Source organism: Rattus norvegicus, chromosome 4, assembly GCF_036323735.1.
Source record: "Rattus norvegicus strain BN/NHsdMcwi chromosome 4, GRCr8, whole genome shotgun sequence".
In the NCBI taxonomy this organism is placed as follows: Eukaryota; Metazoa; Chordata; class Mammalia; order Rodentia; family Muridae; genus Rattus; species Rattus norvegicus.
Genome location: NC_086022.1, coordinates 152,611,045 through 152,623,833, shown reverse-complemented (window position 1 = coordinate 152,623,833; position 12,789 = coordinate 152,611,045). Strand labels below are relative to the sequence as shown.

General features: G+C 47.8%; 1 long non-coding RNA gene across 1 annotated transcript in view; it reads left to right on the top strand.

The window, feature by feature from the left end:
• LOC120102373 (uncharacterized) overlaps positions 1–11,698 on the top strand; it is a 13,089-nt gene extending 1,391 nt beyond the window's left edge. The window contains exons 2-3 of the long non-coding RNA XR_005503844.2: positions 2,013–3,580; positions 4,262–11,698. This is a non-coding gene — a long non-coding RNA (uncharacterized LOC120102373). The remainder of the gene's footprint in view (positions 1–2,012; positions 3,581–4,261) is intronic.
• Positions 11,699–12,789: the final 1,091 nt, after the last annotated feature.

The following is a 12,789-nucleotide window of genomic DNA, read 5'->3' as shown; positions in this document are numbered from 1 at the left end:
CAAGAGCAAGAGAGTGAGGAGGGGGAAGCAGCTCCGTCTATAGTGAGTCAGGAATACCTGGCTATTGCCAGGTAACTGTGGAGCTTAGACAAGATGCTGTGTCGCCTCAGTTCTGGTGAGACTTTGCAGTTGATGACATCATAATAGAGTGTGAGAGTCACATGATGAGAGAAGAAGCTGGAGGGTAACCAGGGAGGGTCAGTTGTCCTCTTTCATAACAACCTCTCCTAAAAACAAGTCAGAATTTCATGAGAACTTTATCAATTCCTCCCAAGGGCAACTCCCCATAACCTAATTATTTGCTATTAGGCTTTACCTCTTAACACACTACTTGCAACACTGCCATGCTAGGGACCAAGCTCACAGTACATGGTCTGTGGGAGACATACTGAGACTACAAGGGAATCTCAGCCCTTCCTAATGCCAGTGTATGTGGGTAGCCTACACTGCTTCCCCAGTCAAATTCTTGCCTGGCCAGCTTGACTGCCTACTGTCCTTGCTTTTCACGCATGGTGGCTTTGTATTGTTCCTCTTTGCCTGGGACCTATATGTTTCCAAAACCCTTGCCTTGGGCTATCCTAGCCTGGTTCCAGGTCAGCTCTGGTCCAAGATATTTTGGTGAAAACTTGCTTACTAAGACCTATGATGTTCCAGGGTCTCAGGTTTGATTATGGGAATTCAGAGAATGAGGATGGCTGGGACCTGAAATCCCTTAGCCTCAAGTGATCTCTCTTCAAACTTGTACTTAAAAATATGCGTGGAAGTACTGATAATGACCAAAAAAGCAACACAAAACTGCCCAGGAATAGCACCAACAATTGCTAGCCTTGACCAGGACTCCCATTATCTTCACAACAATGAGGGAGCCAGAAGGACAATTGGGGACATTTTCATTGTTAGTGGCTCAGTTGGCCAAAGGTGGATGAAGCCTTGGCTCTAGTCAAGAGTTAAAGAAGTCACTGAGTCAGGTAGAGGCCTGAGAAGCCCCTTTCTCCCGTGGGGGTGGCTGTGAGTCTGGACCCTGTCTCCCAGCCTGCTTGCAATCCAGACAGAAATGAAAGCTTAGGCAGGCTACACAGCACATTGAAAGGCACGGTACTCCCAAGCGCGCTGCTGCCGGCAGAGCTCAGATGAGCCTGGCTTTGCCTCTCAGGCAGAACTCTGAATGGATGAGCAGTTCCTAAAGAGCCCCCACCCACAGGCATTCACGATCCCTCAGAATGTCAGGAGAAGCTGGTTCTCTAAGTAGAGAAAGCAAGTGCCCAACACACTGGCCATGATCTCGGGCCTGGAGAGAGCTGGCTTTGCTTTTAGCTTTAGCTTCCTGGAGGGATTTGAGGAGACCAGGGGGTCAGAGAACAGGCAAAGAGAGTGACCCCTTGTAGCATGCTTTCACCCATGGAGATCCTTCCGGAGACAGTTGGATAGCAACACTGAACCAATGAGCATAGTGTAAGCGGCACACAGTGATGACAGCTGAAAACACGCTTTTTGAAATGTTAGTTTTAGGAGGAAATAGACAATGACCTAAGGATCGGCATTTCATGCTTTCTAGGAACTATAAGGATATGTGTAATTATTGGGTTTGCTAAGGGTGACAAGAAGGACAATAGTGTGAGGGACAGAGGACCGTAACGTTAGGGAGGCTGTGAAGAAGTGGTTAATGAGGCACAGGCTGTTGAGAGGAAGGAAGCACAAGTGAGAGGAAGCGATAATCAGAGACACAGTGCTTGGACCCCAGACTGAGCACAAAGAGGCTCGACCCAGACAGTCACTTCGGGGAAGATGTGTCATTTATGCTGAGACTCAGACCTGTCAGTTAATTCATTCAAAGTTTTCCGAAAAATCACATTTTGTTTGTTTACCCCCAGTTTGAGTTTTATGTGACAATAAAGGCTTTTGGGTGTGCAAGGACTCTGGAAGGATGCTAAGTGTCACAAACACCACTAACGAGGGAAGACTCAAACACAAACACCCAGGGCTGGATGTGTCAACTCTTACTGTCTACACAGGGTGAAGAGGAAACTGCCAGCAGAAGGGAGGTTAAAGACGCAGAATGAACAAAGACCGTGATGTGCTACTGTGACATGTGCTTTGATCCCCATGGATGCTTACAGACTGGAGCCAAGGAGTGAAGATAAACATTTCCTGCCGGGTGGCTTGATGATCCAAAGATACTAGAAAATGAAGAAGTGAAGGGGATAGTTTGAGAGAGTGGTGAAGTTACAGAGATAATAAGGGAAGGTGGTTGGTGTGGGAGAGGGCAGAGGCTGCTAGATTCTTCCCTTGAAGTGGCTCTGGGCTTGGGAGGTGAAGTGTGTCTGTCAGGTGGTAATGTTAGGGAAGCATTCAGGGAGTGGGGAGTAAGCAGGGCCTGAGGTTAGCTCTGTGAGCAGGAGAGGCAGTCACTGTGGTAAGACTGACACTGTGGAGAGGCTGTCACCATGGTTAGGTAGTTACCATGATGAGGCTGTCACCATGGAGAGGTGGTCATCATTCAAGGCCATCAGTGTGGTTGTTGGGAGCATGGCATGAAGGTCCTTGCACCCACAGATCTCCAGAGAAACCAGGACTGTTAGGCACACATTTGTCTTTCCAATAGGAAAGATGAAAAACCTGTTCTTCCATTCAGAAAGCTGAGAATTGGAAGTCATTAACAGCCTGGTCATCTGCTATCTGTTGGGCCAGGCCGTATCAGGCTCCTACAACCAGGACCAGAGGTGGCTGGTAATCTAAATGACCCTTAGAGCCAGAGGCTCCCCCAAGTTCCCCTAACCAGCATGTTCTATTATCTCTATTGCTGTGACAAAAACACCATGACTATAAAGTTGGGGAGGGAAAGGTTAATTCAACTTACACTTCCACACCATAGTCCATCATTGGAGGAAGTCAGGACAGGAACCCAAGCAGGGCTGAACCTGGAGGCAGGAGCTGATGCAGAGGCCACGGAGGGATTCTGCTAACTGACTTGCTTACCTTGGCTTGCTCAGCTTGCTTTCTTGTAGAACCCATGACCATCAGCCCAGGGATCAGACCACCACCATGGGCTGGGTTCTCCCCTATTGATCACTAATTGAGAAAATGCCTTTACTCAACTGAGGCTTCTTCCTCTCTCATGACCAATTTGTGTCCAGATGACACAGCTAGTACACAGGACCCAAGGTGACCAATGGCCCGAATGACCTCTATGCTATCTGTATGACTGAGACCAGGCCAGACCCTTAGGGCCTTAAGCTAGAGCAGGAAGTGCATATCTAGAGCCCATCTTCTGGGAAGAAATGACATGCACCCTGAGCTGAGGTTCACTGTAATTACACTGCTGTGCACCAGGGACTGTATTAAGCTAGGAAACCTTTTTTCTTTAAGATTGTACTGGGCTTAAGTACACTGAGAACAATCTGCCTGTTATTAGACTCTGAGGGCTGATCCAGGTTGGCCGAAACAGTCTGCACTGGGTTTTCATTATCTTTTTTTTCCATTCCCTTCCCTGCATGACTCCTGCAGGAACCCTCTCATGTGGTGAGGTGGTCGCCATTGCAGGGCAGGCACTGTGGCAGAAGGTGGAGGCCTGGGCAAGGAGGTGGGTGAGGGCAGACAAGATAGCCTTGCGCACCGTGGTGAGGCATCTGGGTTTTCTTCTTAGTTGTTTCGGGTCAGAGAGTGAGAGCAGAGCTGAGACCTCCTGAGTGTGTCCGGGTACAAGAGTGACACTTGTTTGGAGTGTGGGAGAATGAGGGTTGATGGGCGGTGCTCACACAGAACTTGCTGATGGCTGGAGGGAAAGAGAGGACTCAGAAAGATCTGAAGCCCCGAGATCCTAGCAATAGCAGGGTCGTGTTGTGATGTAGGAAATCGAGGAGAGCAGGCTCAGAAAGGGTGAGGGTTCAGGCTCGCTTTTGGAAAATGGAAATGAGTCTGGGGCTCTGGGAAGAATGCCCCCCCCCCCAGTCGCTTTAGGCTGTGGATCTGAGGAAGGCACAGGCCTGAGGCTGGTGTACTTTCCTGTCAGAGGGGAACCTAGGACAAGCAAGGTGAGCAAGGCAAGGGGTGGGGGCAAGGTGGTAACGACAGAGAATTTGTTTGTGGTTAGAATGGAGTAATAGAATGGTTAGTAATAGCATACAAGTGTGGTTGAAATCAGATAGAAAGGCCACCCTCCAGCCTATCACAGAGCGAGTAAGATGTGCGCTCTGGGACATGGCGGGCACACAGAAACTGTGGAGAGACATAGCTTCACTTTTTGCATTTTCCCATCCCTTAGCAGGTGACTTCCATCTTCTTGTCAACTCAGAGTTCATGATGGCTACTGGAGCTCCAGTCATTCCATTGGAGCTCTCAGCTTGGACAGAAGAACGGCAGAGGAGCAGGAACGGCTCCTGGCACCTGTCGGCCAGTCTTCCTCAGTCTGTTCTCCACTTACAGCTTCTAGGTCTCCTTGGCCACTAGCCTCTGTAGAAAGGAGGGTGCCCGAGACACCTTTCCAGATTCTTACTCTCTGTATCAGCAACAGGAAGTTCACCCGCTCAGTACCTGACTCACGTATGTTCACTTATTCACGAACCATATCAACGTGAACATGTCAAACATACGTAAAAGCGGAGTGCCTGGACTGAACACAGAGCTTAATGCTCTAAGGCAAGACAGCCAGAGTGGCCAGGTAAGAGGGAGCAACTTCTATCTCTACTTGCTATTCTGCAAGGTTCTCTGATGCAGGATGGGAAGTCGCTGTCCCTGCTTCTCCATCGCTTACCACACTCAGAGTGGAAGTGGTCCCAGGTGGGATTTGGAGACCACAGACTGCAAGCTGGAGTCCTAGAGACTGTCCCACTGCTTGTGGCAGGGGCAGACTGGCGCCCTCCACACCTGTGTGCAGGGTGGTGGCCAACTATGAGGTCCTCCTGACTGGTCTCTGCAGGCCTTGCAGACTGGCTGGCTGGGACAGCTCAGGGCAGGAAACCATCAAACAATGGATGGCTACAGCCTGGAGCTCGGGGCACACCCACTGAGACTTCCCCTGAATGTTCTGGAATGCTCGCTGTGGCTGACCTTGGCACTGATTTATGAAGCACCTTAAAAATAGTTTTTACCTAGAGGTAACACGTGGCCTGATTCTTGAGGGCACAATGACCATTGTCCTGGTCGATGACTTCAGCTACAGTTGGGATCAGTATTATATTCATCCAGAACTCTTAACAAGGCCCAGCTTCTGAGTACAGTTTCCCCCAGAGCTCAGGAAAACTGTCTTCTCTTTCCTTAAGCAGTGATGGATGAAATCATCCCCCCTGCTAAATCCCTTCCGGAGCCTGTGTCTGGGCTTCCGTTGTGGCCATACCCAGGTTTCTGAGGTTGATGTCACTCAGCTGGCCAGCTGGGGATGGCTGCCTGTCTGCTCCTGCAGTCTGTCTTAAGTGGCCTTTGTCCCCAGGTGACAAACACTTTCCTCATTAGCCTACGGAAGGTGCCTCTGTTTCACCAGCCAGAACCCATGTCGCCCTCCCCTTTGCAGGCCCCTTTGAGGGCCAGGCACCCTCAGCTTCCTCACTATCACCAGGTGATTGGCTGCAGTCCCTCAGGTGGGCAGGTTTCCTCCCACCTGCCAGAAGGGCCCAGTGAGGGCCTGCCACATCCTCCTGGCTGCTGTTGTGTTTTCTCCTTTTCCTTCCTTGCTCTCTTCTTCCTCTTCCTACTCTCTTTTCCTCCTCCTCCTCCTCCCCCTCCTCCCCCTCCTCCCCTTCCTCCTCTTCTTCTTCCTCCTCACCCTCTTCTTCCTCCTCCACCTCCTCCTTTTTTTCATCCTTTCCCCCTCCATTTCCTCCTCCTCTTCTAAGAATGTACCTAGAATTTACAGCCAAATTTGAGAACATGAAGTCATGAATTCTAACTGATGTGTACCATGTCATGTCTGTCTCCCAGAGTGAGTATCACACCTGTGAGGGCTGCAGCACAGAGGGGAAGGACCTGGGCTTTCTAGGGAAGCAGATGTGGGTTCCACACATTTCTCAGGCAGGGAAAAGTACCCCAGAGTTTTGCGATGGGTGTCAGGTGAAATGCTGTTTATGAAGTGTCGCGATGGGTGTCAGGTGAAATGCTGTTTATGAAGTGTCGTGGAGCACACCGGCCACAAGGCATACTGTGTTTTTGCAGAAGGCCATCAAAGATGGCGCAGTTGTCCGGGGTGCTGATTGTGCTGGGAAACTGTCCTCTCCTCCAGGAGTCCTTAGTTTATGCTGAAGTCAATATTGTGGTAGTGGAGCTGGAGCATGAGTTAGGCTAAGGCCCAGTCTGTTGTGTGGCTCCCACTCTGCCCAGTGCCCTGCGTAACTGATGAGGCAGTCACATAAGAAGAGGGGAGAAAGTCCCTTGTGGAACTTGAGACTAGCAGATGGAGTTCCATGAATAAGGGCACGGCTGCTCTTTTCAACCAGGATGCCAACAGCCATTGCATTTTATTAGAGTCTTTATAGCAGGACTTCCCTAGCACATACTTGCTCATGGGCTTCTCACCACAGTCTTAGGGACTAGTGATGGATGGGTTGCCTTCCGTTTTGAAAATCTCAAGGAAGTGATGTTCAGAGCAGTTATTTAAAACTTTAAAAATTTATTCTTTGGAAATTTCATACATGTATGTGAATGAAGTATTTTGATCTTATCAAATTTCTATGACCTTCTACCAACTCCCTCTGGGTTCCACTAACCTACCTCACTCAGGACTTCGCTTTAAAAAAATTATTGTAATTAATTAATAACCCCATCGAGCTCAGTGACTGCTGACCGTATGTGACTGGGGTGAATGGGTGTGGGGTGGAGTTCTCTAACGGGGCATGGGCAATCTACCAGCAGCCACAACCCTTAGAAAAGGTGAATTTCCCATCCTCACCAACGTCAACCACCAACCGTTCTTCAGCTCCAGAGCCCCACCCCCAGCCATGCTGGGATGCTGATCTCAGCCTCAGGCCAGTCTTCCACAGACGGGCACGGCTATCCCAGCCTCCAGCTCCATGTGTGAGTGTGAGTGCACACTCCAGCTGGCATTCACACTCACCAGGTCTCAGCAACTTGACAAGATTCTTGTGTACTAACTAGGACCTTTGTTAGAGTTTCTATTTCTGTGATCGAGACCATGACCAAAAGCAACTTGGGGAGGAAAGGGTTTATTTTACACTTCCAGGTAAGCATAATAGTCCAAATTGGGACGATGGGGCAGGAATCCCTGGTGTAGTGCCACTTACTGGCTTGCTCAGCCTGCTTTCTTATAGCATCTAGGACTAGATGAAAGTCCTGGAGTGCCCCTGAAAACACAGACACACACAAACAGACACACACACAGACACACATAGATGCGCACGCACACACACACACACACACACACACACACACACACACACACTGTATTAGTGGCCAGGGGTGGCACCACCCACAGTGGACTGGGCCCTCCTGCATTAACCACTACTTAAGAAGTACACCACAGGCTTGTCCACAGCTCAGTCAGGTGGGGTCTTTTCTCAACTGAGGGACCCTCTTCCTAAATGACTCTGAAAACCATCCAGCACACTGCTAAAAAGAGAATCTTTCTGAGTCAGCCTGAACAGTAGCACAAATCTGAGTGTAAACACAAGGGTTAAGGAGCTGGTTCAACAGCATGACCAATGCAGCAGCAGAACATCAGTGAGTTCCCCTTACGGCCTGTGATCTCCCCAGTTTTAGGATTTTGACTGGGTTCACAGGACCAGGCATCAAATTTACCTCCTGTGCAACAGGCCTCAGATCCAATCCGAAAATAGTTGCTTGCCCACATACTCACCATGCCACTCTTTCGTGAGTGGCCACAGCTTGTAGAATACAGGGCCCTACATGCTGCTAAGTAAGACCATCGACGTCTGCCTTAACAAGCCGCTCGCATATCTTCTTCCAGCACCATGAAACGCAGGGAGAATTTTCTATCAGCTTGAGATTGATTTCTCCATGTCTTGTAGTAAAAGTGGAAAAGGTTTTTTAGCAGTAGGTCTTACCATTTAGTTATGGTGAGCAATCAAGAGCAATAAACTGTGTCTTTTGGGTGCTTTGGAACTTCTCTAACTAATATCTCATACATATTAACTATCTTTAACTATATTAACTTTCATTAATTAACCCATGTCTACTGGGAGTAGCATTGTCCTCCTATGCAGAGTGCCCCTGAAAACACAGACAGACACACACAGACACACATAGATGGGCACACACACACACACACACACACACACACACACACACACACACACTGTATTAGTCAAGGTTTTACTGCTGTGAACAGACATAGTGACCAAGGCAACTCTTTTTTTTTAATCTTTATTAACTTGAGTATTTCTTATTTACATTTCGATTGTTATTCCCTTTCCCGGTTTCCAGGCCAACATCCCCCTAACCCCTCCCCCTCCCCTTCTATATGGGCTTCCCCTCCCCATCCTCCCCCCATTACCACTCTCCCCCCAACAATCCTGTTCACTGGGGGTTCAGTCTTGGCAGGACCCAGGGCTTCCCCTTCCACTGATGCTCTTACTAGGATATTCATTGCTACCTATGAGGTCAGAGTCCAGGGTCAGTCCATGTATAGTCTTTAGGTAGTGGCTTAGTCCCTGGAAGCTCTGGTTGGTTGGCATTGTTGTTCATATGGGGTCTCGAGGCCCTTCAAGCTCTTCCAGTCCTTTCTCTGATTCCAAGGCAACTCTTACAAAGACAACATTTAATTGGGGCTGGCTTAGAGGTTCAGAGGTTCAGTCCATTATCATCAATGTGGGAACATGGCAGTGTCCAGGCAGACATGGTGCAGGAGGAGCTGGGAGTTCTACATCTTCATGTGAAGGCTGCTAGGAGAAGACCGACTTCCAGGCATTTAGGATGAGGGTCTTAAAGCCCATACCTGCAGTGACACACAACAAGGTCACACATCCTAATAGTGCCACTCCCTGGGTCAAGCAAATACAAACTCTTATATTCCACTCCCTGGCCCACATAGGCTTTTCAGACACATTAGCCTATGTGGGCCATACCCAAACACAAAGCAAAATACAATCAGTCCAAGTCCCTATAGTCTATAGCAGCCTCAATAATGTTATTTCTAATTGGATAGTTTATGTATTTACATCTAAAATGTTATCTCCTTTCCCAGTCCCCCCCCAATCCCTCCACCCTGCTTCTATGAGGATGTTCCCCCTCCCACCCACCCACTCCCACCTCAACACTCTGGGATTCCCCTACACTGGGGAAATGAGCCTTCACAGGACCAAGGGCTTCTCCTCCTATTGATGCCAGACAATGCCATCCTCTGCTACATATGTGGCTGGAGCCATGGGTTCCCCCATGTGCACTCTTAGGTTGGAGGTTTAATCCCTGGGTGCTCTGGTGGGTCTGGTTGATTGATATTGTTGTTCTTCCTATGGAGTTGCAAACCCCTTTAGCTCCTTCACTCCTTTCTCTAAGTCCTCCAATAGGGGCCCCTATACTCAGTCTAATGATTGGCTGCAAGCATCTTAGTCGGTATCAGTAAGGTCTGGCAGAGCCTCTCAGGAGACATCTGTATCAGGCTCCTGTCGGCAAGCACTTCTTGGCATCAGCAATAGTGACTGGTTTAGTGGCCACATGTGGAATGGATCCCCAGGCAGTCTCTGGATGGCCTTTTCTTCAGTCTCTGCTCCACTCTTTGTCTCTTTATTTCCTTCCATGAGTATTTTGTTCCCCCTTCTTTTTTTTTTAAATTTTATTAGACATATTTTCTTCACTTTTGTTCCCCCTTCTAAGAAGGACTGAGGCATCCACATTTTAGTCATCCTTCTTCTTGAGCTTCATGTGGTTTGTGGATTGTATTGGGTAATTTGAGCTTTTGGGCTAATATCCACTTATCAGTGAGTGCATATCATGTGATAGAAAATATCACTCAGAATGATATTTTCTAGTTCTATCCATTTGCCTAAGAATTTCATGAAGTCATTGTTTTTAATAGCTGAGTAGTACTCCATTGTGTAAATGTACCACATTTTCTGTATCCATTTCTCTGTAGTCTTAACAATATTAAAAGCCCAAGTTCAAAGTCTTTTCTGAGAATCATTCAACCACCTAAATGTAATCCCCAAAGCAAGACAGGAAACCAGCTGGGCAAACTCCAAACTCTGCCTTTCCATGTCTGATGTCAACGTGGTCTTTAGATCTCCAAACCTTTTTCATCTTTGTTGACTGAAACAAACTTCTTTCTCCTGCGCTGGTTCCACTTCCTGGTGACAGGTGAGGGGAACAAGCTGAGAAAAGAACTGAAAAGGAAAATGAAGACTGAGGTGTACACAGGGGCCTTTATAAGGCTCTGGCACATTCTGTGGAACCTACTTGCACATACAAGACTGTGCACATGCTCAAAGATGTGTGCATCTTTTAGACAGACCTGGGGAATTCCTAATCCTTTGCTTCTGGTTGATCTTGAGGTTCTGGGGACCCAAAAGGGAAGGCTATGGCAAAGCTGTCAATCACTCGGCTGAGATTTGAAGGCTGCCTTTGAGATGCACACGGAGCCAAGACTGACAGCCTTGGTGTTCCAGGCGGTGAAGGACGTTGGTGGAGGGGCATTGGTTGCTCACCCAGCTCACCAGACAGTGTTCTGTGGTCACAGACAGAGCTCAGAAAAGTCACCAAAAGAGCAAACAGTAGCACCGTCTTCAACAAATAACACAACAAGGTTTCTTTTCAGAGCTACGGACTGTATTGTTTCAAATAGCCAGCTTCATCATGAAGAAACAGCAGATTATCATTTTTGTAGTAAGCCCTCTCCCCCGCCATGAAAACTGTTCTGGGGGAGGGCCATAATTGTACCTATGACTAAGACTTAAGGCAGCTATGTCAAATATGTTCATAAAACTAAGGAGACCACACAGGACATCTAAGGGGAGAGCATGGGAATGTGTCTCACGAGATAGAGTGTCACAGTAGAAAGCAGCCCATAGGAGTCCTTGAGTTGAGAGTGACAAAATGAAATCAAAAGTCCACAGGAGAGGCTCAGTAGCTGACCCAGGGCGTGACAGGCAGATGTCCCCTGAGAATGTGTCCTCTAAGGGGTGGAGAAAGAAATAAGAAATAAATATGAACTGAACTCAAAAACCCAAGAGATGTCACCAAGCCTTCAAAATATGCATAAAGGGAGTCCTGGGAGGAGAGCAGGGAAAGGACCGAAAGAATAATCGTAATACTGCCTGAAAATGTCCCAAGTTTGATGAAAGATATTTGTTCATATTAAAGCAACGCAAGAGACTTTGTATCACAACTGCAGAAGACCCTCCCCCTCCCCGCACACAAACCACACACACACACGCACACTGCCAAACCAAAGACAATTTAAGGGCAGCATTAGGAAGTGGCTGATCCTGTACCTGCAGAGTCTGGCTAACGGCTGCTGTCTGTCTTATCAGATGGGGCAGAGACTGTGAGATGACATGTTCAGGTTGTAGAAGGAAAAAAAGCCCCAAGCGAACATTTCCTGTTGGGAAAATCTGCACTTACAAATGGAGGTGAGAGGTCCACATGATAACTACGCTGTGACTTGATGTCCCAGGGCAGGGTGGGTACCTGAGGGGGGCTTTTCTTTCTCTGAGGAGAAGGAGGGTAGTGGGGGGAAGGATTTGTGAGGGTGGGATTGAGAGGAGAGGAGGGAGGGGGACTGCTACCAGGATGCAAAGTGAATAAATAAATAAATAAATACATGAAAAAAAATTGACCACTACATTTTTTAAAAAATAAAAATGGAAGTAGGGTTAGGACAGCTCCGGATAAACAGAAGCTGCTGGGACTTATCAGGAAAGGGAGTCTTTGGGATGGAAGGAAAGACCTGTAGGTGGCAGCTTAACTTCTCAGGGAGATAAAGAACACCTTGGGTGTAGCCTGGCTTTTGCTTCTGTCGCCCTCTGTCTCTTCTGTGTCCTGGCCTGGATCTCCGGGCACTTACTTGCCCTGCTCTGTTTGAATCCCTTCCGAGCTGTGTGCTCACAGAACACCAATTTCTAGGTAGAGGAGGCTTGCCCATTTGTCAAGGGTGTGTCGTGGCTTCTGTGTGATAGCCTCTAGATCCAACACTCCTGGCCCATTTGGAGGACAGATTGCAAGACTCCGGACACATGTGAATGAGGTACCATACACGGAAGCCTGTTTGTCACAGTAAATGAAGAGTTTCTCACAGCCTCACAAAGAAAACAAAACATTATATAAACAACATAACAAAACACACAAACATATGTACACAAACATATGAAAAACAACACACTAGTGCACATACAAAACACAAGCACACAGACACACATGAATGTACAGAGAGAAATGTAAATAAAAAGGCCCACGTGTTGTGTTTCTCCTGTTGTTCTCATTTAAAAGACAGTGGAAAGCAGTAACTATAGAAGTAGGTCATTTCCATGACAACAAAGACGCCCAAAAGGAGATGGAAACAGTGAAGCAGCAAGGAAGTTGATTTCTATGTAGTACTAAAATTAAGTTGGCATTAGTCTGAACTAAATTCTTACATTACAATGTTGGTTATAGGGGCTGGGGTGATGGCTCAGTGGTTTAGGGCACTGGCCGCTCTTCCAGAGGACTCGGCTTCAATTCCCAGCACCTACATGGCAGCTCACAATTGACTGAACTCCAGTTCTAGGGGATCCATCACCCTCACACAGATGTGCATGCAGGAAAACCACTAATGCACATAAAAATAAATCTGTTAAAAATGCTGGTTATAATGCACCCACATCTGCTAAGGCAACATTTAGGAAATGAGAGTTA